We start from the raw sequence: 27402 nt of genomic DNA on the forward strand, positions 1-27402 counted from the left end.
TAACTTTATCAAAGATTTTTGAAAAAGCTGGCAAAAGTGAGATCGGTCGGTAATTTGTCGGCATTTCTTTGTCCCCTTTCTTGTGGAGAGGTATAGCTTCAGCATATTTAAGCCAGTCCGCGAATGTTCCTGTGACAAGTGATTGATTACACAAATAACTTAAGATATGACTAAGCTCACACGAACACTCTTTTATTAACTTTGTTGATATGTTATCATAACCACTAGAATGCTTTGATTTCGAGGACTTTATGATGGATTCTATTTCTTTGGGTGAAGTAAGTGTCAATTCCATTTTACTGAGATTGCTTGTGTGCACTGGTCTCAGATATTCCATTGCATTATTTACTGAACCTGACAACCCCATGCTATCAGTAACAGAGGCAAAAAACTTGTTTAAATGAGGATCGAAACTGTCTCTACTGCGCATGCGCAGTTTGGTGTTAGTTTGGAAACGGATTCGTTCGGTTGTGACACCTTTACTCGAACGAACCTTCTATTAGTTTTGGACACAGTCACAACCTCGCCGTTCTCCTGGCGTCCAAAACTACGCGGCGGCTTCTGCCCTCTGCCTCTCCACCGTGGGGAAATCCAGGTCACTTCCACTCGCTGGCCGGTCGGCCGGCCAGGTACCTACCCATACCCCTGTGACATCGCGAGCCGCTGCCCTGTCTCTTACTCACTGCTCCGAGGACAGCCACAGTGCTCCAAATTGCAAGCCGCATATCGGTCAGTTCAAACTTCCGTACCACGACCAACGTAAAGATTGATTCCGTGATGAAGCAAACCTTCAGGGATGATGGAAAAAAAAGTAAACCTGTCACGGCTGCAGCATCTACGGAGTGTCTGTTCTTTTGAAGGAGCTGACACCGTGCATAAGCCTGGCTGGGCAATGGATCCACTTTCTTCAGTGGGAATGCACGAAAGACGTCCGACATCCAGTGGGAATCTCTGAGTAGCGGACAGGAGTGTAATGGACTGGGGCTGCGGGCGGGCAGCGGCGCTCGGCGGGGGTGTGGGTCGGCCGTCAGGCGAACCGATGCAGTCCGTGCAGCTGCGATGACGTGGCGTCATGGTCACCGCACTTCCCTGGCAAGGTGGAGAGTCCTGGCTCGAATCGCGGTCCGGTAGACACTCCCTCGTCGCCGCTGATTCCGCTTATGTCCCGCTGCAGCTGGCAGCAGTGATCCCCCTTCCATTCACATAAAGTAAATGTATCAATTTGAGGTAAGGAAACGTGGTCCGGAGACAACCGAGTCGAACGTTGTAGTTGATGATGAGATTTGGTTTGTGGCGCGCTCAACTGCGTTGTTATCAGCGCCCGTACAAATTCCCAATCTTTGCACAGTCCAGTCTCGCCACTTTCCCGAATGACGATGAAATGATGATGACAACACACACTCATTCCCCTGAACCGGCTGGGAATCGAACCTGGGACCCTGTGATTCAGACGCAGCAACGCTATGCACCATACCGTGAGCTGCGGACGAACGTTATTGTGGCACAGACATACCGATACTGTTGTTGTTAAGAATGTAGTGTGTGCACTTTCCAAGGTGGTAGTATGGACCAAAACAAGAAAAAAGTCCAGGAAACATGGGCTCTATAAAAGGAAAAAAAAACTTATTCCTGACTGGAAATGAGGGTGGGAAGAACGGGGGGTGGGGGGTGGGGGGTGGGGGAAGGTCCTATGAAGATATATCCGGAAATACATCGCTACCAAGGTAGAGTCAGGCTTCCATTCAGTCATTCGTTGACCAGTCTGGTTTGGCACTGGAAGATAGCAAAAAGAAGGCCGAAGTTTTAAATTCCACGTTTAACAAATGTTTCACGCAGGAGAATCGTACAAACTTAGTGTCGTTTGACCATCGCACAGTGTCCCGTATGGATGACATAGTGATAAGTATCCTTGGCGTAGAGAAACAATTGAAAGAGTTCAACACAAATAAGTCGCCAGGTCCGGATGCAATCACAATTCGGTTTCGCAATGAGTACTTACTGTACGTCATTGGCCCCTTAGTTAACGCTAGTCGAGAGATTCACGATAAATACGAAGCGCCAAGCGACTTCAAATAAGCGCAGGTGGTTCCTGTATATAAGAAGAGTAAAAGAACGGACCTGCAAAAATTACAGACATCGGTTTGCATCAGAATTGTAGAGCGTATTCTGAGTTGTAATATAATAAATTTCCTAGAGATAGAAAAGCTCTTGTCCACGGATTGGTACAACTTCGCAAAGCATCGCTCATGCGAAATCCAGCTTGCTCTTTTCTCACACGATATACCGCGAACTATTGATGAAGGACAACGGGCTAATTCCAATATTTCTAGATTTCCGAAAAGAATTCGACACGGTACTCCACTGCAGACTTAACGAATGTACATGCATACGGAGTAGGCTCCCAGATGTGTACTGGCTAGAAGATTTCTGAAGTAATAGAACCCAATCTGTTGACCTCGACGGCGAGTGTTCGTCACAACAGGGGAACATCAGGAGCGCCCCACGAAAGTTACTATTTGCTGGGGTGAGTGTGATAACGTGGAGAGAGGTGGAAGAACTGAGAGACGAACAGAGGGGGGAGGCAAGATGCGGACACAGCCGGTGCGGCAGGGCGGGTTGTTCACATCACTGACCTTTAAACAATCTGCCCGCCTACCTGGCTAGGCTTCAGGTTGTCTGCCCCTTAGCTCTGCGATGGTAGATAATGGTGTAGCTAATAAAAGCAGCGTTGACGAAAAGTCAGCTTCATACCAACCACGCAAAAGCTGCATAACTCCAGTCCGTGGGCATTAGCTGACAGATTAACTATGGAGCATGACTAGTTTGTAAATTGTCTGAAATTTCTTCTAACCTGGTTTATTGTCTCTAAACCACGCAAAATGGTTATCGAGTCCGTATTTAATATCCCGACATAAATCGTGCAATGCTCTTGGCTGTATCAGCTAAGAGTTCACTCACGAAACCAGCCAGAAGATAATCAGTCCTACCCGATACTTATAACGTCCCAAACAGTCACTGGCCCAGGACTACTTGCGAGTTAACACATTCAGTCGTTCAGCACGCTTTTTGTAAAGAAGTGTTTACCGTAATGTCGCGTAATTTGCACGAAACACTCTACGGGGAGTTTATTTGCGACTCGAAATGTTCAGGCGCGAAATGTCCTAAAATAAACCACTCACAAAGCTCAAACTTTGTGCAAATACACAGTACTGTAGTCGCTTTTTATCAGTTGTACGAGAACCGATGACACGCGTGAATTCCTCCATTTTGGCGTGAATTTGATCAGCGTCGTTTAACATAAGTATTCAGAAGACGGCTCCCGACCGACTGTGATCTGAGGCTCAGACGCGCGGGACAGTGCTGAACTCATATTGGTTACTATGTTCAGCAGCCGATGGTATCATCTGGAGCACGTCTATACTCGCGGTATTTCCTGTGTCAGCTAATCAGATTACCACAAGTAATTTAGACTACAGATTTCATAATTCCGAAACTAAATAAAGTTTAATGAAAACAAAATACAATACCTTTCCATGAAATAAATTATTAATAAATTTAATACAGAATGCGGCTTGTGGCTGCCTTTTAGGAAATCCAACTCACTCGGACATCCTTCACAAATTTCCCTGTTGTACAACGACTTTCTCACTCATACATTTACATAGTTTTAATAAAGTATCACAGTCTCACTTTTCGTATGTCCTCCATTCACTCTCTGTCTCTCCAAAAGACTCACAAAACTGAAACTCGAGGAAATAATAGTTTTCCAAAGCACTTTTAATTACGTCAGAAATTTGTGGTAATGAAAGTAAGTGCAACGTGATGGTTACGTACAAACCGGTGACTAGTCAAATAGTAAGTACAGAGGACTTGCAAGATACAACTAATTTATTACTGATCAACAGTTTAACCCAAAGGACATAATATTTACCCACAAACTTTGTACCAGTGTCTCTTATTCACAAATCAGAAAAATACATTATACAATACCTTTCTAATTGAATTAGGTGCAAACAAGAACTTCTTATAAGCGCTTCAATAACAAAAGGTAAAATCAGTTTCATTTAACAAGGGCACTGTGAGAGGCACCCACATGCCTTGCTCATACTGTGGCATCAAGCAGTTAGGCCTGCAAGATGAGTGGTCTGCCAAGCGAGTGGATTTATTCTTATTTCTCGAGTAACATCAATGACTGATTATGAACTCTAGTACCCACAATTAAGCTGCAAATTATTCTCCTGTTTGAATATTACGCAACGGAAACGGATAACGCACTTCTGACTATTAGGAATTTACACAATTCTGATTGTTCACTACGCTCTGGCAATACCACATTTTCTTTCTTACCCAACGGCTTTGATCAACACGTGGCCATCGCACTGAATATGAATGGCGCACACATTATTAATTCTGGATATCATGACTACACACTATTCGAAGAACAAGGCCACCAATCTTTTTCGTTTCATTATCTTTCTTATTCCGATAAATTCTATTATGATTCAAAGATAACCTAAACACACCATTACATTTTATACAACAATTACACATGAGAAACTCCGCCCAGTGGGCATGGCTTTACATTGGTGATTCTCTATCTTATGGTCTCGTAATTATCTAACGCTACAGTGCACTTTCTGGATAGGATGGTGGATCTTTTGCTACATCTCACACTTCGACTCTCACACCCATCATCACGAAAATTTATTCCAGACCGAGCAGTACAAAAAGGAACGTTCATAACCCACCGTCTCTGAACCTATCTTGCTACTCTCCCATGCAAACCACACATACTTAAATTACATGAAATCCATCACACTGGCAACAGAGAATACATCACAACGAATAGTCACAACGTTAGAATCACTTCACTTTCAGCTTTCCCACTTCCTTTAGTATTCATCCCAGTTTCACACGACACTGCCACACTTCGTAACTTTTCTTTCCTACTACGAACTCTGGAGGATATATGCACGTCTTCCTGTGCAATGCAAGCCAAGTGGCATTGCTGGATGGACGGCTGACTCACCTTGCTTCTGGCCGACCGGAGTGGCCGTGCGGTTCTGGGCGCTACAGTCTGGAACCGAGCGACCGCTACAGTCGCAGGTTCGAATCCTGCCTCGGGCATGAATGTGTGTGATGTCCTTAGGTTAGTTAGGTTTAATTAGTTCTAAGTTCTAGGGGACTGATGACCATAGCAGTTAAGTCCCATAGTGCTCAGAGCCATTTGAACCATCACCTTGCTTCTCTCTCCGAGTATTATAGTTTGAATCTACGCCACACGGAAACATAACACGCAAAGTAATATTAAGATCATATTCGTCACACACGGAAGTCCTTAACCGATACCTTGTACGAGTACTTCTCTTTTATGCTTTGTCTCATACACAAATTGAGACTCACACAGTACTCACCACATGGAAGTGCTCGTCTCTGATTTCAAGTCCTGCGCACGCCATTTCTTAAATATTTCCAACTTATAGTACACACGCCAGTAATTCAGCTTAACTTTAGCACTAGCAAGTATTTCAACTTTGTACTAGCACTCGCAAGTATTTCTACTTCGTACTAGCACTCGCAAGTATTTCTACTTCGTACTAGCACTCGCAAGTATTTCAACTTCGTACTAGCACTCGCAATATTTCAACTTCGTACTAGCACTCGCAAGTATTTCAACTTCGTACTAGCACTCGCAAGTATTTCGACTTCGTACTAGCACTCGCAAGTATTTCAACTTCGTACTAGCACTCGCAAGTATTTCAACTTCGTACTAGCACTCGCAAGTATTTCGACTTCGTACTAGCACTCGCAAGTATTTCGACTTCGTACTAGCACTCGCAAGTATTTCGACTTCGTACTAGCACTCGCAAGTATTTCGACTTCGTACTAGCACTCGCAAGTATTTCGACTTCGTACTAGCACTCGCAAGTATTTCGACTTCGTACTAGCACTCGCAAGTATTTCGACTTCGTACTAGCACTCGCAAGTATTTCGACTTATAGCTACACGTGGTTTCATTGTGACCGTTGGTCACTTCCGAAGATTATTATGATCCCCTTAATAATACCTGCCTGTCATTTAATTCTCCCCCCAAAAGTTCCTGAAATAGATAATTATTCCAAACTACTATTAAGTATTTCACATGCATACCATTCTCTTCACTCTTTTGTCTTTATGGAGCGCACGTAAGACAGGACTTACCAACACAAGATCCAGCGCCAGAGTGCTGAAACATGGCCATTCTTCAGGACATCTCGCACCTCCGCCGAGGTGGGGTAGTACCATGCTACCGTATTGGTCAGCCACGTTTCAGGCGCTCAAAGCTCAGGTAAATTTCTTCTCTTTGGTTCCACCAAAGGTGACCAAAGGACCGTCTCAAAGATGATCATATATTGCACATTCACTATCTGCAGTTAGCAGACGACCATACATTCATTAATTCATTCATTTCACAGATATCACCAAATTGGACGTAGGTATTTATTTTGTGGGAGTGCACATGTGATCAATTAAATAAATAAATTTTCCTTCTTTCCTACACTGGTATCCGGCTTCGGTGTATTAAGTGAAATTGAGTTATTATATAAAAAAAATATGATGTTCTGACAAGTATAACGAAGAATGTTATACCTATTTTCAATGTCGGCCAGTACTGTACCCTTTGAACTTGAATAATAAAGGTAAAATAAGTTTCTTTGAACAGGATACACAAGTCAAAAAAATACATTACATAAAACCTTTCTGATTGAATTACTTGCAAACAAGAACTAATTACAACTTCTATACTAACTTTCAATAATAAAAGGTAAAATCAGTTTAATTTAACAAAAGGCACTTGAATAATAAAGGTGAAATAAGTTTCTTTTAAGTAGGTCACCTCAGCAAGCGCAATAGGACAATTCGCATAATTTCCAATTTCCGCTACCCATCAAGTATTTCTCTAAGTTCAACTCCCGCTACACGTAAGGTATAATTCAGAACACTAGTCTCCTTCCTTTATGGTTTTATAGGTAAATATATAAGCGGTACAGCAGACGGAACAGACGCCTTGGCGTCCCAATGCAGAGGAAACTTAAATTAATGCAAGATTCCCACTCACTGCAACCCGAATAAGTCAGTGGCCGCTGTATCGATTGCCATTTTCCCCGCGGCCAAAAGAACCTCCGTTCCCTCTGGTACTGGTCGGCCAAGGCGTCGTACTCCGGACATCGATTTAGACATGGACCAGGTGCCCGCTGCAGTGCTGCAACAGAAAGGCACAAACACACAGCCACAGCCAAAGGAAATAATGTAAACAGCCCCAGAATATAGTAAGATAAAATTCTGCAAAGATAGATCACATCAAGACAAAGGAAAATTAAAAATGGTTAAAAGCATTAACTGTAGACTTCAAATTTCAAGGTATGTAAAATTTGCCCCCGCACAAACAGACTTGTTTTAAAAGGGCAACGATAATACAAAGCATAATATTATTACACCAGTACGTCGCAGTTCCAATACAATATTGACACTCATAAGAAAAGGTAGTAGCTAGTGATAACACGGGTAAGCCCGATTGCAAAACTAGAAAGCTCGAATGTCTACTTCTTCAATAAACAGCTGCGTGGTACATAGTTCTACTCCACTAGCCAAAATGAATAACGCATTGCTCAGCGTCCTGTGTAGAAGACCGTGGCCCAGTCACGCCTCAAGAACTTGCAATACCAGGCCCGCTTCTGCACTCCGAGCCACATAGACTGGTCAAATCAAGCTAACTACACGCAAACACAAGTTTCACCCTCCGAGCAGCGACACGTACCGGCCGTTCCGAACCCAAAACCCCGTCTCCCGCCAGCCGATCAGCACCACCACCACCGGCCAACGAGGCAAAGATAAACAACGCCAGAGGGAAACAATCGATCCGGGTGAATCGAACGGAGAAAGCAACTGGCGCCGGAGCCTCCCCACGTATCAGTAAGGTGCAGAAAATTAGAGTATACGAATCTATCCTCTCGGTTGTAGTTTCAATTGTTACTGTAGATGAGTACATGACAGTCCCCAACTAAGTTTCACAATGCCAGTGCAGTTACTATGCGTTCTAGGTAAAAATTTATATCTGCGAAAGTACAGAAGTTATCGATTTGAAATTTTAACAGTAGGGTTGCTTTATCAATAGAATTTGGTAGACTGAGTATGAAAAAGATCGTTTGCTATTTAACAGCACTTGTTCAGTTTCGGAGAGAATACGTATAACGCACTGCACGCAGCGTTCGAGTACAACAGCCCGCTCGGCGCAGTCGCCAGCGTGAGAACCAAACACATCTGCTCTCCTCGCGGCCCCACGGCGAGCTACGCTTTCACTGCGAGATGTAATAATTTGCTACGTTCCAGTGGGCAATGCCGCGCACTCGTGTGGTGATAAATGAAATGGAACTCGTGTATTGCATTTGTTTTAATGGACGCCTGGTGTCGGTGCTGCGGCACGCCTGCCTCTTCGGCTACCCGCCGTGCCTCCCCGGCGGGCGGGCAGGGCGATGGGGCAGCCAGCCCGGCAAAACTCTGCTGCGTTTCCGACGGGGATCTTCGCCTCGGCACACGTCTTCGGGCACTGTCTTACTCTGCCCCGCCGGCGGTCTTCCTCCTTTCCTTCTAACCTGTGGGTGTCCGCCTCCCTCCGTAGAGGAGTGGTCGGCACGGCAGAATGGTGCCGAAGCCTTCTGGGTTCACTTAGCGGCTACGTCGGAGGTTTCCTTCTCTCGGGGACTGGCTCTCGTGCTGCCTCCGTCGTTCCGTCCTCGTCGACAAGCGAGTTGCCCGGGTGGAATCGACTAAAAAGTCTTCCGCCTGGGAGCCTTCCTGATGGGGCGCCCTAGACACTCGCACTTTTCGTTTAGGCTACGGCCACATTTGCCTTTTTTGTGATGTGTCGACAGAAGTGCCGACACAGTACGATTTGAGGGGACCACAATGCACGCTATAAGTACACGAAGGATGGCGTGAGGTCTGAAACAGGATACGTAATGAATGCTATAAAGAAAAGTACGTAGCTTCTGGAATACTTAACTTTAATCCATCCTTTTTGTATACATCGTTCTTGATGAGACATGCTTCATACGATAACTATCAATTGCTATGTAAGGCTAATGACGCCTTGCTAGGTCGTAGCCATTGACTTAGCTGAAGGCTATTCTAACTATCGGCTCTGCAAATGAGCGAGGCTCGTCAGTGTGCATCGCTAGCTAAGTCGTCCGTACAACTGGGGCGAGTGCTAGTCCGTCTCTCTAGACCTGCCCTGTGGTGGCGCTCGGTCTGCTATCCCTGAAAGTGGCGACACGCGGGTCCGACATGTACTAATGGACCGCGGCCGATTTAAAGCTACCACCTAGCAAGTGTGGTGTGTGGCGGTGACACCACATTTTGAATGTGGACACTCAGCGTCAGAAGACAAAATAGTTATAGGTAGGCTGGAAGAGGCCGGTAGTGGCCACACACGGCGTCTTTTTCTGCCAACGTCCGACTGGAAGGCGCTTCCTCGAGGTCAGACGCTAGTCAGATGGCCCGAGGCCCATTCCCAGCGTCAAAAGACGCTTCTCACATTGCGTTACCACGTTAACTTTGCGGTGTGTTAACACAAAGTAGTGTGTGTAGTCAAGAGTTTCTTTACAGTTTTTTCGATGTGTGAGATGGAAAAAATTGAATTTGATAGCGAACGTATTATTTTAGAAGTTCAAGATCGACCTTTTTTTATACGATATTCAAAATGCGGATTATAAAAACAGCCAAAAAAAGAAGAGACGGTTGGCTAGCTGTGACATCTAATGTTGTTGGTGAAGGTTGGGGCAACATGGACAAAGAAACAAAAGAAGCCTTAGGTAAGTGTAGTAAAAACATTTAATTTGGGTAGTATAAAAGATCAAAAATACAATAAAATATTTAAATTTTATGAAAGACATCTGGTGAATTAACTACAAGAAGTCATAATATACGCGCTTTATTGTAGAATATTAGAGGTGTCATGCCAGCAGTCTTTTTCACTCAGCAATGTTTGCGTATCGGTTTTGCCAGGGTACAGCCTGCGGTAGAACAGGAGTATTCACCGAACTGATCTCTTGTGTGTGTTCCTTTCTCGGTCCCTCTTGTCACCTGGGCCGGAATGCTGTCTAAAGGACACAATAATCTACCTTCAAAGTTGTACCCATCGTTTTCCCTCACAAAGTTGTGCAGTACACAAGTGGCTTTAACAATGATGTCAACAAAATCGATACTGACATCAATCGGACGGTGGACTATACACCATTTATTGGATAAAATACCTGATGCACATTCCACATACCGCCTGGAACTCGATAAATGGTAGTTAAAAATTCTTTTCATGTTAGTCATGTCCTTACCGGGGTATGGTCTCAGAAGGTTTTCACACAGAGCAAAGGCTTTATCTACCAGAAACACATATGGCAGTAATCGACCAGATGTATCATTTGGCAAGGGGCTGGTGGTGATAATGGTATTGTTGGAATAGAGTTTCTTCCCAAAATTAGTACTTTTCAGGATGTTTGAATCTCCCTCGTATCCAAAGACACCAACATTTTATATATATATATATATATATATATATATATATATATATATATATATATATATATATATATGAAGCAGAAATCTGCGTCAGCTACTGCCATTAAAAGTATTGAAAAATACTTCTTGTAGTTAAAGTATTCACTACTCGATCCCCATGGATTGATCACTCTAATATGCTTACCATCAATAGATCCCACGCAATGTGGAAAATTGCCTTTTTTTTTTCAAACTCCAAACTAATATTCAAACAATCATCAGAAGTTAATTGTTTCGTATATTGACCTTGCATTGTTTCCCAGATTGCTGAGCATGTCTCTCGAATAATCTTTGAAATTGTTGAACGTCCAAGTAGAGATCTGACGGAATTGCAAGTTGCGAGATACCTACAATGAAATATTGATAATGGGTTCAAAGTAGAACCAATATTTATATTTTATATTGAGTTTTTTTCTTCTTTTTTTTTAAAGGGAAGGACGTGCAAAAAAGTGGAAGAGCATTAAGGATTGCCACTAAAAAAATGTGAAAATGCACGATGGCAAAAGCGGAGATTCATCAAAACCCAGGAAGCATTACATTTGTCACAAATAGTTGTCATTTCTCCAATATTTATGTGTAGAAAGAGAGTGAGTATTCCATATTTATAATGTTCTTGCATTTTTAAATTCCAGGCTGAGCCATGCATGGCCACAAATTATAAAATTTCAATGTGGACAATTACAGTTTTCTCTTTTTACCACAGGATATTTGGGAATATGGCTGTCGATCTAACAAAGTACGCAAGACGCTGACAACAACACTGCACAACAAGAAGCAAACGCGACGCCTGACACACAACACACTACAACCGAAGCCTCTCCCCCTGCTCACACAGCGCAGAGGAAGAAAGAAACTCCATTTCCGAAGAAACGAAAACGGGATGGGTTTGAAAAAAAAGTTGTTGGCCATTTTGGAAACGAGTTTGCAACAATCACATACAAAGGAACCTAGAACTAATGATCCAGAGGAAATGTTCTTACTTTCGCAAATGCCCCTTATATAGAACTTTATCCCCGCTGACAAGATGGATTTTCAATTGAAATATTTACAATTGGTTCAAACCTACACAGATGCACAGCCGTCCACAATTACATCTGAAAGTGACCAACAATCACATCGGTTCACAAGCAGCACAGCTACAATGATCTTCGAGGAAAAAATCAGAAGATTCAATCCTGTCCTTTTATGCATTGTAAGCAAATAATACAATAAGTAATAATACTTCACTTAGATCAGAGTAATTGATAGTTTTTCTTCAGCCCTTATACAATCACGTAGTCGAGTGTTTCTTCCAGTAATAGCATTCGATACATTAGACAGCAGATTAATAGACATTCTGTAGTACTCAAAAAACTTTTCAGGGTTTTCTTTAAGTTTTTTGTGTAGCAGATTGCATGTTCCCCTCTATGATCTGCCCTCCATTATTGGATGAGTCCAAAAACGTCTTTTTTGTCTACGTCGTCTCCGTCGAATCAGTAAGAATGCAGCACGTACTACTGTTGCAGACTGCTTACTTAATACACTCATTTCTCAATGCTGCGATGTCACCCACGCAGGTCTGAAACGCTACTGAGCCATATATGGCCACGTTCACGTCTTTGGTCGGTAGGACGCGTTGCGCTGAAAGAAGTGTGGCCACCACCATGCGACTTTTGAAGCTGCTTCTTTAGGCGCTGAGCGGCCAGCTTCAAAAAACGCAAGTGTGGCCGAGAGCCTCAGCCTGCGGGCGCTAGCAGAGAGCGTGCCTCTCTACATCGTCCTGGCTTTCTTGCAGGGTGTGTCCCATCCACCTGCATTTTCTTTTCTCGATTTGAACGTCGACAGGTTCTTCTATCTTTCGATTACGATAGTCGTCGTCGAATATTACATTTCGTCTAAAGATGTTAAGAACTTTCCTAAGACATCTTGTCGTGTCTACGAATCCGCTTCACTCGGCTCGCTAGATAAACAATAGAACAACTCGTATTGATGAGTTTTATTACAAAAGCACAATTACAGATACTTAACTTTGAAAATTCCACAAACGCGTCGCGAGCAAAGGGTGACATACGAAATAATCAGTCTTTCCAGTGACTGCTGATCTGTAACTGACAGAAGTCTTTCCTGAACTGGTATGAAAGTGGGCGACGTCGACGCCGCTGTCCGAGTGGAAGGCAGGTCGGTCAGAGTGCGGTCGGCTGACTTCTCCTCACGGCCTCCTCTTTCCCGTCCTTCCCGACGTCTTTACGCCGTTGTTGTTGTTCTTGTGGTCTTCGGTCCTGAGACTCGTTTGATGCAGCTTTCCATGCTACTCTATCCTGTGCGTGCTTCTTCATCTCCCAGTACCTACTGCAGCCTACATCCTTCTGAATCGGCTTAGTGTATTCATCTCTTGGTCTCCCTCTACGATTTTTACCCTCCACGCTGCCTTACAATATTAAATTGGTGATCCCTCGATGTCTCAGACATGTCCTACCAACCGATCCCTTCTTCTAGTCAAGTTGTGCCACAATCTCCTCTTCTCCCCAATTCTATTCAATACCTCCTCATTAGTTATGTGTTCAAACCATCTAATCTTCAGCATTTTTCTGTAGCACCACATTTCTAGAGCTTCTATTCCCTTCTTGTCTAAGCTATTTATCGTCCACGTTTCACTTCCATACATGGCTACACTACATACAAATACTTTCAGAAACGACTTCCTGACACTTAAATCTATACTCGATGTTAACAAATTTCTCTTCTTCAGAAACGCTTTCCCTGCCATTGCCAGTCTACATTTTATATCCTCTCTACTTCGACCATCATCAGTTATTTTGCTCCCCAAATAGCAAAACTCCTTTACTACTTTAAGTGTCTCGTTTCCTAATCTAATTCCCTGAACATCACCCGACATAATTAACCTACATTCCTTTATCCTCGTTTTGCTTTATACCCTCCTTTCAAGACACAGTCCATTCCGTTCAACTGCTCTTCCAAGTCCTTTGCTGTCTCTGACAGAATTACAATGTCATCGGCGAACCTCAAAGTTTTTATTTCATCTCCATGGATTTTAATACTTACTCCGAACTTTTCTTTTGTTCCCTTTATTGCTTGCTCAATATACAGATTGAATAAGATCGGGGAGAGACTACAAATCTGTCTCACTCCCTTCCCAAACACTGCTTCCCTTTCATGTCCCTCGACTCTTATAACTGCCATCTGCTTTCTGTACAAATTGTAAATAGCCTTTCACTGTCTGTATTTTACCCCTGCCACCTTCAGAATTTGAAAGAGAGAATTCGAATCAACATTGTCAAAAGCTTTCTCTAAGTCTGCAAATGCTGGAAACGTAGGTTTGCCCTTCCTTAATCTAGCTTCTAAGATAAGTCGTAGGGTCAGTGTTACCTCACGTGTTCCAACATTTCTACAGAATCCAAACTGATCTTCCCCGAGGTCGGCTTCTATCAGTTTTTCCATTCGTCTGTAAAGAATTCGCGTTAGTATTTTGCAGCTGTGACTTATTAAACTGATAGTTCGGTAATTTTCACATCTGTCAACACCTGCTTTCTTTGGGATTGGGATTATTATATTCTTCTTGAAGTCTGAGGGTAACACATCTAACACGCCGTAACACATCTATTTGGGGAAACTTGCAAAATCTTCATGTCTGTCGAGGTAACTTCCCACGTTTCACACGCGTAAAGCAGCACTGCTTTCACGGTTTTTCTACGTATTCGTTGTTGAGTTGACGTGGAAATCTGCGTCGCCCTCCGTAACGGGAACAGCCGTTCAGGTTCCCCCCTGACGTCGGCAGCTGCTGGCGCGTCTCCAGTAGCTGCGCTGCACTCACAAAGTACGCCATCTCGTTTACTTTCTCAACTTTCTCATTGTTCACTCTCAGCTTTCTCGTATCTCTTGTACTGATTTTCGTACTCTTCGTCTTCGCGGCACGGCATTCTCGAAATCGGTTGGGACGTCCTGCGGCTTTTCTTCCGCGTCGACACAGTTCTGCGAGAGGAGGTGGATGTCGTCGGCAGAATTGAGATCTCCAGTCGTTCAGTTAGTCCCTATTTTGTCCCTGTCTTCTCCTTCTTCTTCTCCATCACTTTACTCGTTACTTCATTCAGCACCACTAAAAGAATAGTAACAGATAAAACACATCCCTTCTCGACCTCCACACTTCACTGGGAAGTGTTCCATAACATTACCCTCACGGATAGCTTGGGACTTGTAGTTATTGTAAATCTCCCTTATAACCTCTGCAGTCTTCTCCGGTATCGCGTACTTTTTCAAAGATTTCCGCGTATTATTTCTTTTAATGGGGTCGAACTCCTTTAGAAAATTTTGAAAAAGGATATGAAGACTTGTGATGAATTCATTTGATTCTTTAGTGACGACTACAAGCGTGTTTATTTGATCCGCACAAGAACAGTTCTTCTGAAATCAACTTGCTCCTTTCTTATCTGCAGTTTATTCTATTAAGGATTATTCGCCCAAATAATTTGCTTCGAATTGTAGGCAAGGTAATTCCCCTGCAATTATGGCAATCTGGCGAGGAGTCCTTCTGTCCACTCCTGTGGCACACTTTCGAAGTTCCGGACCTTTGTTAAATGACTGTGGAGAACACGCTGGGTCAGTGGTTAGACGTCCTTCTGCACTGATATCCACTCGATGCCTTTCTATTCTTTAGCTACTCGATTGCTGTTTTGATCTGTTTCGTTGAAGGTGGCTCTAAAGTAATCGTATTTTCTACCACTTCACGTTCACTTTCATCCTTGGGCTCTCTTTCTAGTTCAGACTGTCCCTTTGTTAAGCACCTCCATAGCAAAGTTGCTCACGTCTGTTCATTTCCCCGTTTGGAGCCCAGATCACTGCAACAGCACTCCTCTTTCATAATTTTACCGCATCACGTGAACGCAACATCAGGAGGCATCCTTCCTTACGGTGGTCAATGGTTACAATGCTTTGGGTGATCATCATATGTGGCTATTCAATCTTAAATCACTCCAGACAGAAACACTTAAGAACAAGATTGTCGTGCCTGCTTTCAATGGACGATGGCATGCTCGAGGGATATCGAACTTTTTCGTCTGCGTATGCAGCTTTACGCTACATTAATGTTGAGTTTCAGCTGGCAGTTTTTTCACCCGTCCTTACCATCTGGTAGTATTTCTGCATTTGCCAACGAGACTATAACTGTTTTTGCAGCGTGGAGCCAGACCTGCGCAACACGGCGTTCTGCGTGTGGCCCCAGGAGTGGGACTTGCAGGGCAGGCTGTGGCGGCGCTGCCTCAGCGCCGTCGGCTGCTCCCGGGACAACGCCGCGCTATGCGGGCGAGTCTCAGCAGAGTAACTCGACACGTCTCCGCTGCCTCGTTCCGCTTTACTCGTACTCTGTCCGATCGAAAGTATCCATACATCTTTTATCGGACATCTGCACCCACCACATCAATGGCGGAATGAACTTTGCTGCAGACACTTTCAATCGTGTGTCTGTGAGGCAATGGAAGCCCATTTATTATTCCACGAGACCAGAAAGCAGAAAAGGTGACGATGTCGGGTGTCGGGATCTGGAGGGAAGTCAGCGTTGTAACTCGTGGCAGAGGTGCAGTCGTGACTCGGGGCGGACCAGTCCGACTGGACAATGTCGTCACACACAAAACTTTGCCTCACAGACGTCGCTCTACCACAGGCTACATTATCGTGCACGTACAGACAGTCGCCGTCTCCAAACTGTTCCACTACTGTACGTAACGTAGTACACTACGCTGTCAGATGTGTTCGTACCCTTCCACACTTCTGTTTACTTAAGCGCAGAAGGGCGACCACTCCCTAACGTGCGTGTGAAGTGAACCGCCGCCATAGTGTAGAGCCTCCCCCACCCCCCATCCCCCACCCCCACCTCTGTAGTTCACTGCTGACACGACACGTCTTGTCAGGTAATGTCCGCCAGGCATTGCCCGAACCAAAGCCTTACAACTGACTGTCACGGCGCGATCCGCCACTCCAGGCCTCTCCCCTCCAGCCGTCCACAGTCCTGTGCTGTCGCTCCTCACGCCACCTCGAGCGTCGTTCGGCACTCATTACGGGGCGGTGTGGGCTTCCGGAGAGCTGCTGTGCCGTTTTGCCCCGTCCCTACATACAGACACGCGATACGTGGATGCTGGTAGCTCTCTGGAACTCACGTTCCGCAGATTTCGCGTGATTTTCTGCAACCGCTCTCCGTCCGTCGGCCCGCCGGGTGTCGGTTGAGCTGCGGCTGCTCCCCCGCACTGCCACCTCACAGCCGCACCGCCGACAGTCCACTCGGCCAGCTTTAGAAGCGCTGAGACGACCTTTACGGATCTGTTGCTCAGACGCGTTACGTAGGCTTGTCTGGACACCGTGGATCAAGCAGTGTAATTACTAAACACCTAAAGCGGTAACACGGGATCCAGTTGCAGCTTGTCGTCGTCAGAGGGTAACAAAAGAATTTCAGCAACTCTAATAGTTTGAAGTGGTGTCATAATATATTCATCAGGAGGAATAATCTCGAGTTAGATTTTTTAACGCAGGAAATATTAAACTGTGTATACGTCTAGATGCATGCGTAGCTCGTGGCCCATAAATTATCCTACTACTAACTCTATTCACTGTACCACTCAAGATATCTGCGAAATATCACACGCGAGCTCTGTTCTTCAAACAATCGTACGTGATGGACGGCTCACTGGTAAGATGCCATTGGTCTTGTGACTTCCGGCATTTCGGCAACCGCTATTCGATAAGCGTTTCACAATGTCTTAAGCTCAATTTATTTGCATTGCTTCTGAGTTTACGTTCAACTCGTACGAGACGCGCCGAGCCGGTGAGGAATATAGATTCCTGGAGTAGGCTATGACCGATGATGTAACGATGATGCAGTGAGTGACGTCATACCTGCATAAACACTTGCCACATCAGTTATTTTTTGGAATATGAGCTAGTGGTGATGTATGAGTACTAAACGGCAGCGTAGCCCGAGGTCGAGGTTAAGTTGAAAGGTAACAATACGGTAGTGATCTGGTGTTGTTGATGAATGTGAATGCGAATGCAAAATCTCACTAGTGGTGACATCTGATCTGTAGCATAGCTTGAGGTGTAGCTTGAGTTGGAAGGAGAGAGAGTCTGGTACCAGTCGAAGCCAGTGAGTGTGATATCGTGAGTATAAGTGTAATCCTGCTTATTTAAGGTATATTATACGTAGTGGGTTTCGAAGAGTCGTTTATGTCCGCTGTTCTGATGATGTCGTTGCTAAAAACTGCTGGTCAGTGCCGCAGGTCATGCTTCAGCCGCCCAGCGCACATCTCTTGTGCACTGTGGGCATGTGCCTGCAGTATAAGCGAAGCATCCAGTACGTTTCTCACGTGATGCAGAGCTTTTGCTGATTTTCAGCCGCTTCCTATACGACGGACGCCGTACGAAAGTGCTGTGGCGTTGTGGCAAGGGTCTCGCGAACGCGCTGGCGTCTCTGCTCCACGCCGTTCGGTCTGCAGGTCGCCACGGACTTCGTCGAGACGCGTGCGGCCCACCTTTCCACACAGTACGTACTGAACCAATACCCATCTCGTGCAAATTCTGAATACTTGCCGGGGCAGTGTCAGAGGTCACACACGGGATTTATGACATTAGATGACGTATTAGATTAAATGGTTCAAATGGCTCTCAGCACTATGGGACTTAACATCTGAGGTAGTCAGTCCCCTAGAACTTAGAACTACTTAAATGTAACTAACCTAAGGACATCACACACATCCATGCCCGCGGCAGGATTCGGACCTGCGACCGTAGCGGTCGCGCGGTTCCAGACTGTAGTGCCTAGAACCGCTCGGCCACTACGGCCGGCTTAGACTTAATATTAGATTATATTACATATTGCGTTGGTCAGGTAATAGATAGACTACATTAGATATTTTAATTATTAAATATTAGACTGATTAGAAATATGATTAGGTATTAGAGTAATTAGATATTACAGGATATAATAGACAGGTTAGATATTATAATGGATTAGATATATTGTTCACGTAGTTGGCCCATAGTGATTGATGCGCGAAGATGTGGAATATGTCAGAAGCATTTAAAAAATAAATGATATGCTAATGTTTCCTAAACAGACCAAAAGTCTGATGGTCCTGAAAGATGTGGAAAAATTTACAAGTTTTGTGTTAGTTTCATTTACATATTAATTACTATAACACTTCCCACATCAGTTAAATGTATAAATACTAAAGTGCATATGATAATTCCAAGAGTATTTTAACAGGACGGATGGAATCTGCCCTCCTAAAATTTCAGGGGGTTGAAATTACATAGTAATTCTGCCTGAGACAGCAAAGGACTTGGAAGAGCACTTGGACAGAATGAGTGGGGTGTTGAAAATAACTCATCGGACGGATGTGAACAAAAGAAAACAATTGTAATGAAATGAAACAGAATTATGAGGAAACAGATTAGGAAATGAGAAACTAACGGTAGTACACGAGTTTTCTTATTTGGGTAGCAAATTAAGTGACGATGGCTGAAGTAAAGAAGATATACAATGCAGATTTGCAGTAGGAGGAAATCTGTTTCTGAAAAATAGAAATCTGCGAACAGTGAACATAAATGTAAAAGTTAGGAGGTCCTTCCAGAACGTATTCGTCTCGAGTGTAGTCTTGGATGAAAGTCAAATGCGGACAAGAAGACAACAGACGCTTTTGAAATGTCGTGCTACAGAAGTATGCTCAAAGATCAGAGCAGATAATTAATGAGAAGGTGAAACGTCCCCTTAGAACATTTATACACGACTGTGCTTGAACTGACCCACAATATTTTTAGCGCAACGCACGTGGCTGCCTGCGGTGCGAGTCATCGTCTGTTCCTCTATTGGCGCGCGTCGTTATTGGGATTAGGAGACCTAGCTTCTACAAATTCACGTTGTCGAAAGTGCCCTGCTCTGTTTGAATCCCGCCAGTTCTGATGAAATTCAGGTCTGTCGTTATGATTATCTCGTCTGTCGTCATGTCGGTAGATTTCATAATTTCTTTCTTGTCGGTCATGTGGTGGAGAATTTCTTCCTGAATCGTAACTGCGCGCTGAACTGTTGCGTCTGAAGTTATTCTGTCTCCCTTGATAATAATTGTTTTGGTTCCCATATTGTCTGTTTCTAAGGTAATCTCTGTCATATTCATTACTACGGAAATGCGATCTTTCTCTGTAACTATTGTTACTCTGCCAGTGGTTGTCATATGGGTGGTCTCTGTTTTGTTCACGATTTGCGTTGTGAGAATAGCCTTGTCGTGTCCAGTTATTATTTCTTTCATCGCGGAATTGCGACGGATGTGACCTGTAATTGTTGTGTTCCTGTTTTCGCGTTCCGCGATTGTCAGTGTCAATTTCTAATTCTTGTAAGAGTCCTTGAAAAGCTTCAATGTCGTCTTTGCAACGTCCTGCCAAAATAATGTGTCGTAAATGTTCAGGTAATTTGATTAAGCAAATGCGGATGAGTTCTGAGGGGCTGTATGGGTTTGACAGGTACTGATTCTTGTGCAGCATGTCTTCAAAATATTTCACAAGACTGGAAAATTCAGATTGTTCGAAATGTTTCCTCATTATGATGCTATGTTTTACTCGGTCTTGTGTAGCTTGAGACCAATATGCTGAGAGGAAGGCATGATAAAATTCTCCTTCACTGTGACATTCGTGAATGACCGATCGCATTCTTACAGCTGGTTCATTCTCTAAGTAGCCACACATAAATTCTAATCTGTGTTCTAACGACCAGTTGGGAGGAAAACAATGAGAGAATTGATGCAGCCATGCTTGTGGATGAATGTCATTGTCAGAATACTTAAATGTTTTGAATTTGCGTGTAGTAATGAACAGCTTATAGTCAAAATCATCGTGTCGGCGAGTCGCATGTCGGTCATTGTTGCGTCGTTTCGGCAGTTCCAGTTCAAAATTTGGTGCACGTTGCCAATTTCTTTCATAATTTCCGAAATGCCCTGTGTTATTATTTTGCGGCTTTTCCGTATTTCTAAGTCCCTCTTCCCTTGTGGGAGCGCGAGTGTCCTCTGAAATACGTAATTCTTGTATTACCTGTGTCAGCTGATCTTGTACTTCCCGGATTTCTCTTTGGTGTTGTGTATTAATTTGATTCTGATTTTGTTTGAATTTCCTAATTTGTTCGTACTCTTCTGTGTCATTAAAGACTACCGGTCTTGCGTCATTCAGATTATCATCTACCTTCGTAGATAAATTAGTGAACTGATCCGAAAGTTCGGCTACTCTCTCCGATAGTGTACTTATTTCCTCAGTGTGTTTTTCTGAACCAAGTTTCAGAGTATCTACTGTGTCCTTTACGTTTTCCTGAGTTTTTGCAAGTTGCATAACCGAATCGGTAGATGCAACTGAGTCAAATTTAGCTTGCAAGGTCTCATTATTTTCATGAACAATAGTTTGCAGTTCTTTTATGGCTGCTTCGTGATTCTGTAATGCATTTTCATGTCGCGAAAAAATAGGTTGAAAATGCTCACAAATTTGAGTTTTTACGTCATTACAGACTTTTTGACATTTCGATTCAATGTTATGTAACTCAGTAGTTAAATCTTCACGTGTTTGTTCAAGCTTGTGTTCCAATGAGTCTAACTTTTGAAGCTGTTGCTGTGTTTGTCTCTGATTTTGTTCCATTGTGTCTAACTTTTGAAGATTTTGTCCCATTTGTTTCTGATTTTGTTCAAGCGTTGTGTCCAACTTTTGTAGCCTTTGTCCCATTTGTTGCATTAACTGTAATAACAATGCACTGGTGTCTGAAACTTGTTCCTCAGTGCTTTTCGGCAGTGAATTTGCACCGGCAAAATTGACATTTTGACAAGCAGAAAATGTGTCTTGACTTATTTGAGAAAACGGTGAGGACCCAAAACCTGAATCTGCAGTATTTGCAAGATTGTGTCCTATCATTCCCGAATCCTGAGGCAAGCTGTTGCCGACCGATCGATCGATAATGCTTCCCTGTTCACTATTTGTTTCACTGTCTACACCATTATTTGCCACCCGCTCTATTTCCCCATGCACAGTTACCAAATCACTACTTTGAATATTAGTTAATTCATTACACGGTGGCGCTAACACACTGCTTTCGTCTTCGCTGTCATTTCTCAGTTTACTTTGGAGCCTAGTGTTACGTTTTTCACACGCCATTATTGTCGCAATATTTCACACGGCAACACAGAAAAACACAATTTGAAGAGCAAAAATAGGGGAACACATTAACATAGCACTGAAAATAATATCTAGTTAATTGCAAGCGCAGCTGCGAAATACTTGCTGCAAATCTACATGCATGCCACAACTGTTTTACTGTACAACAATGAAAAACTACAACTACAAAGGAAATTCTGTCTATAATTACGCGCTAGTAATAAACAAAAGCTACACTAATTACACAAACTACAAGAAAAAATCAGAAGATTCCAGTGAGGTATCCTCGGCTAAGGGTCGACATATGAAACGTCCCCTTAGAAAAATTATACACGACTGTGCTTGAACTGACACACAATACTTTTAGCGCAACGCAATCTGACTTTCAAAAATCCATACAAAAGAATGGCCCTGACTAACATTAACCTATACGTTTCACAAATCACTTACCTCACAAAAATCTTGGTTACTCGAGCTACTGCAATACAGCGAGCGCCACTACTGCTAGCTAAATAAAAGATTCAAACTACGGAAGGCACTAACTACTGATAGGCATAGTTAGCAAATGAAAGATTTTAATAGAGAACAAACAATGTATTTACCTTAATAGTCATAATATATATAGCAGTTCATGACAAATTTCAAAACTCCGCCATTTCTCTCCCCACATCTACCACTGCTGGCGGCTCACCTCCAACTGCGCAACGCTACGCGCTGTTCACATCCAGCTGCCGCTGCCCAACACTACAATGGCAGACAACAATGCAAACTAGCCCTAGACTGCACACAGCACAGCCAGTGATTTTCATACAGAGTGCTACGTAACGTTGCCAACAAGAAAACATGAACAGCCTACTTACAAAGGTACTGAATCGAACTGGGGAAAAAAGAAATTTACACCATAGCTCGACTAGCAGAAGTGATCAGTTGAAAGGATACATTCCGTGGCACTATGGAATCAACAATTTGGTCATGTAGGGAAATTTGTGTGTGTGTGTGTGTGTGTGTGTGTGTGTGTGTGTGTGTGTGTGTGTGTAGGGAACGAGGGGGGGGGGGGGTAGAAGATGGGGTAAAAATTGCAGAAGAACACGAAGGTTTTGGCATCAGAGATAAACTTTGACTTCCTGTTCCAACACACTGACGTTATTTGTGTAAGCTGCACGTGTGTGTGGAAAAAGCGGTGAACTGCTCACAGAGGTCTCCTGCCCCAGAAAACAATTCAGAAACACCATCTCAGCCACGTGTTCAATAGAAATAATCACGCACACACACACACACACACTTGCATAACGTAGCGCAGGTGAAAATAGGCTTAGCGTAGCTGTCATTTGAATACTAACCATCAAGTAATGATTGATCAAGATTATGATACAAAGCTGAACAAGTGTTCAATTTATGATTACATATCTAGCTGTGCTAATGAGGGTGTTTCCTCAGTTTTCTAATCATTGACTTTAAACACAGTAATTAAGTCAACAAAGTAAACACATGATCTGTGAATATCATTTGCGACTAACATCACAGAAACGTGTGAGATCTCTTTACTCAACACTTAGCAAGCAGCGACTATCGAAACGGCAGCCGTTGATCTACCTCGTCCGTATCTCCAGTCTAATAGTATGCTGGGAGTAGCCACTTATTACTAATTTCTTGTGACTGCAACTCAGCACTTGTATTCCTGTATGCTGGTAGAATCGTGAACTGTGAATGGAATCCATGATGTACCACGAGACGGCAGCCATGCAACATGGCACTATTATGTGCAGTTAGCAAAGAATGATTTGTTTTGGACACAAACAATTCCAAAAGAAGTTGGTTAATAGGCCTACGAGTATATACAGGGTGTCCTATTTATCTTGACGACCCTAAATAACTGTTTGTCCAGATGCAAATTACAAAATATTTCAAGCAAATGTTCTTTAGCCGTCAGTGGGACATCAGTCATCATAATTGCCTTTGTTGTAGCTTTGTTTTTTACAAAGATATGAACAGCGCTATGACTTTTTTAAATGGCACCGTGTATTTTTTATTCGGTAATTCATTTCATCTCCTAAAGACCAATTCAAAAATGTATCACAGTGTACCATTCACTGAAACACAACGTTATTAATTACATAACACGACATTGGCATTGACGCTCCCAGCACGTTGGTGCAGGTACTCGAGGTAATGGAACACATCCACGTGCTGACGTTGACAGAGGACAAATGTAAACATAAGTAGGATGCACACCCGTCATTCAGTCAACCATCGTCAGTTGACGAGTTGTGTGAGTATAATGTACACCAACGAAGAGAAGGTAGAAATGCTACTCATCTATGGGGAATGTAAGTTAGCAGAACAGTAATTGCAACTGTTTCCTTACGTACGGGTACATTTAGTACAATAGTTTAGTCATTTTAAATACTGCTGTGTAGAGTAGGCATACAATAAAGGCTGTCCTTCCTACAAACTGCATCGACATAACGTTTCTTTTATTGTTGTTGTTGTTGAAGTTAGGCGAAATGCTACGCAGGCAGCGGAGCCGTATAGAGAGCGATATCCTGAGAAGAACCCACCTTCCCGACGGTTGTTTTCTCATCTTGTTGCGACGCTTCAGGAAACGAGAAGTTTCAACTCACGACAACGCAATCGTCGTAGCACTGGCACAGACGAAACTCCCGAAGTTACTGCTCTCGCTTCCGTTTCTATGAATTCATATGTGAGCACACGACAGCTTGAGCACGAGATTGGCATTCCTAAAACCAGCGTACATCGTATTCTTACACGTCACCGGTTCCATCCTTACCATGTACACATACATCAAGAATTGCATGGGAATGATTTCCAGAACCGTATACAGTTCTGTCAGAGGGCACAGCAGAAAATCCTCGCCAACCCGAACTTCTTCTCCAATGTTCTATTAACCGATGAATGTTCCTTCTCAAACAAAGGACAGGTAAATACAAGCAACATGCATTACTGGCCCAGCGACAACCCACGATGGCTTAGACAGGTTGAATGTCAGCGTCAATGGAGGGTTAACGTCCAGTGCGGGATGCTTGGTACTACAATTATTAGCCCTTATTTCATGAATGGTAGTTTCAACGGCACAGCGTATGCCAACGTCCTAAGAAGAATTCTTCCTCCTCTTCTGGATGAAGCGCCGCTAAGAACCAGAATGCTTATGTGGTATCATCACGATGGATGTCCAGCACATAATGCCTTGCATGCACGTCGTGTTCTGAACCGAAGGTATCCAACCAGATGGATTAGCCGAGGAGGAACAGTTACTTGGCCTGCTAGGTTTCCTGATTTAAGTCCTCTGGACTTTCTTCTTTGGGGATGCATTAAAGACGTTGTCTATCGTGATATTCCAACAACTTCTGACGACATGCAGGAACGTATCGTGCTTGCTTGTAATTCTCTTCAGCAGGAAACACTGGAAGCAGTAAATAATTCTTTCATTCAACGAGTGCACCAGTGTATCGGTGTCCAGGGTCACCACTTTGAGCACTTTTGAATGTTCTACCCGTGGGCAATGGTACAGGAGAGTCAAAGTCAATTTTGTGTTATGTTTTTACTTGGTTTTCATTTCTTTTCAACTCCAGCAAGTGGACGAGTTTGTCATCCCGGGTTCAAAGTCAGTGTTGTGTTATGTAATTAATAACGTTGAGTCTCAGTGAATAGTACACTGTGATACATTTTTGAATAGGTCCTTGGGAGAGGAAATGAATTTCCGAATAAAAAATACAGGGTGCCATTTAAGAAAGTCATACCGCTGTTCATATCTTTGTAAGAAACAAAGCTACAACGAAGGCAATCATGCTGATTGATGTCCCCCTGACGGCTAAGAAGATTTGCCTGAAACATTTAGTAATTTGCATCTCGACAAACAGTTATTTAGGGTGGTCAAGATAAATGGGACACTCTGTATATCATTACTAAAAACAACTGAAATGATTTACATGGGAACGAAGCAATAGGTATACAATTAAATTTCAAAATGAGTAATGCGAAAACTCTGTCCCAAGTAGACGATTATAAACAGAGGAATAACTCCTTCACAGTTTATGAACGGAGGAAATATTTGAACCTACAGCATAACGAAAAGATAACAGACATCGCTATAATCAGCTTCCATGCAATCAAGCTTGAGCGACCTCAAGTTTCTATTTTACAATGCAAAAAAAACCACACTCCTCGTCACGGAGTAATCATGAGCAAGCAGTGGCGAAGTGACCTACCGCCCAAAACCAGGCTTTACTATGGCAAACGATCCCACCCAATTTTCTCGTCATTGTAGAACCTCCGTACCACCACGAAAAGCAATCGTCCTCCCCAGTCAGAACACAGAACAGAAAACATAATGGGGAATGCTATTTCAAACAAGAACAGCGTTGCGGCTTCTAACCTGCGAAGGCTCCCCCTTCATCGAAAGACAAACTGACCCCCAAAGATGCGTAATTTCATTGATCGCAGAATATGTTGGTCACAGATCTTATATCGATTGATCGATCGAGTGATTGATTGATGCTTCATTGATTGATCAAGCTGAATATAAAGGATACATGTTATCTACAAAAAGACAAATATCGAAATATATTGGGAAGAAATGAAATTGCTGAATGAAACGAACACTTCATTTGACCACAGAATTTTCTGCATTAGTATCAGTTTCAATATTTTTTCTCTAAGTGACTGACAAAGTACATAAAATTATGCAATAATAACTGCTAGCAGTGATACTGTGCACTCACAGGTTAGGCTACACTCGTCAATTATTCACAGTGGCAGCTGGTGGTCATGTGGCCACCGCTGAAATTGTGCCATTCCCCTCCAAATGCGAGCCGGAAGTCGCACTAAAATTATGCCATTTCTCTTCGAATGCGAACCAGAAATCACACTAAAATGACGCCATTTCTCTTCGAATGGTTGGTGGTATGCAAATAAATTGGACAAAAACATGTTTTGTAGAGCCCTGTCCATGATAATTAGAAACCAACGTCAAGTGCTGAAATGACGCCCAGCCACATTGATGTAGATAACATATGGAAAATTTATTAAAATTGAGAGCAGGACGATATGTCATTTCTTCCTCAAGTTGTTGAGAGGCACATGTGGTGTGCCGGGGTCTGTGCGTGTGGAGATGCCAGCTGCTACGGAATAGTTATCATTCTATTTCAAGAAAACTATTAGGTAAACACACTTGATTTTTGTACATTCGCTCGATGAAGGACTGAATTTCTTTTCGTTATTAAGTAATGCACTGCACGAAATTTTAAAGAGTTAGCAGAGATAAAAACGCACTGCGTAAACTTTGGGTATGGTTGGTTTTAGCACATACATTGCTGTGAATGAAATGTAGATAAGTAATCAAAATTTTATATCAAATTGAGAGCAGGGCGATATCTCATTTCACTCTCGAGTTATCGGTTTGTATGTCTGGCGCACGGTCGTGCGTAACATGCTCATTTCCGTTCCTGCACGTAGCGAATCATGTGGTCAGAACAATCGTCTTACTTCAGAAAGATAGGGATAGATTTATATAACGATTTGGAGAACAGTGATTTGTGCCTCTAGCTCTGGTTAGGTTGCACCGTCAAAGATTCTCCTTTTTGAAAACAAAGTCCCTATGGCTTCATGCATCCTTTTTCTTACGATGTACTA

The sequence above is a fragment of the Schistocerca piceifrons genome, unplaced genomic scaffold (assembly GCF_021461385.2).
Source record: "Schistocerca piceifrons isolate TAMUIC-IGC-003096 unplaced genomic scaffold, iqSchPice1.1 HiC_scaffold_2341, whole genome shotgun sequence".
Lineage (NCBI taxonomy): Eukaryota > Metazoa > Arthropoda > Insecta > Orthoptera > Acrididae > Schistocerca > Schistocerca piceifrons.